This window comes from Athalia rosae, chromosome 8, assembly GCF_917208135.1.
Source record: "Athalia rosae chromosome 8, iyAthRosa1.1, whole genome shotgun sequence".
Classification (NCBI taxonomy): domain Eukaryota; kingdom Metazoa; phylum Arthropoda; class Insecta; order Hymenoptera; family Athaliidae; genus Athalia; species Athalia rosae.
The window spans coordinates 6,816,490-6,817,939 of NC_064033.1; positions in this window are offsets into that span (position 1 = coordinate 6,816,490).

Here is a 1,450-nt window from a genome sequence, read left to right on the forward strand (position 1 = left end):
CGAAAAATCCCCAAAGGGATTTGAACCTGTGCATATTTATCGATTTTTCGGTCGAAAATCAACATTTTTTTTTCTTGGGTTTACCGTGCTATTCTCATGTATTTCGGTCTCAGGAATCCGAATCCGAGAGCCGAATTGTTCTATCTGCAGGAATTACCGAGTTATCCCCATTTTTTCGCGTTTTTTGGTGCAAATTTGAGGATATCTCGAAGAGAAAAAATCGTAGCTCAATTTCGACAACAGATTCGTGTTCCTGAGGTCAAAATACATAAGAAAAGATCGATACGATCAATTCTCATTCTCTCAGATTCAAATTCCTGGGTACGAACTACATTGAAATAGACGATAAAATGAATTTCTTGGTCTTGATCCCGAAGAGCTGAAAATTGGCGATCACTCGGTCAATTTCATAGATAGATCAATTTTCCTTTCAGAATCGGATTCCTGAGGTCAAAATACATTAGAAAAGTGTCGTACGATCAATTCGCAAGAAAAAAAAAATTTGGCCCAAAAATCCCCAAAGGGATTTGAACCTGTGCATATTTATCGATTTTTCGGTCGAAAATCAACATTTTTTTTTCTTGGGTTTCCCGTGCTATTCTCATGTATTTCGATCTCAGAAATCCGAATTCGAAAGCCGAATTGTTCTATCTGCAGGAATTACCGAGTTATCCCCATTTTTTCGCGTTTTTTGGTACAAATTTGAGGATATCTCGGAGAGAAAGAATCGTAGCTCAATTTCGACAACAGATTCGTGTTCCTGAGGTCAAAATACATAAGAAAAGATCGATACGATCGATTCTCATTCTCTCAGATTCAAATTCCTGGGTACGAACTACATTGAAATAGACGATAAAATGAATTTCTTGGTCTTGATCCCGAAGAGCTGAAAATTAGCGATCACTCGGTCAATTTCATAGATAGATCAATTTTTCTTTCAGAATCGAAATTCTGAGGTCAAAATACATCAGAAAAGTGTCTTACGATCAATAGGCAGGAAAAAAAAAATTTGGCCCAAAAATCCCCAAAGGGATTTGAACCTGTGCATAATTATCGATTTTTTGGTCGAAAATCAACATTTTTTTTTTTTGGATTTCCCGTGCTATTCTCATGTATTTCGATCTCAGAAATCCGAATCCGAGAGCCGAATTGTTCTATCTGCAGGAATTACCGAGTTATCCCCATTTTTTCGCATTTTTTGGTACAAATTTGAGGATATCTCGGAGAGAAAGAATCGTAGCTCAATTTCGACAACAGATTCGTGTTCCTGAGGTCAAAATACATAAAAAAAGATCGATACGATCGATTCTCATTCTCTCAGATTCAAATTCCTGGGTACGAACTACATTGAAATAGACGATGAAATGAATTTCTTGGTCTTGATCCCGAAGAGCTGAACATTGGCGATCACTCGGTCAATTTCATAGATAGATCAATTTTCCTTTCAGAA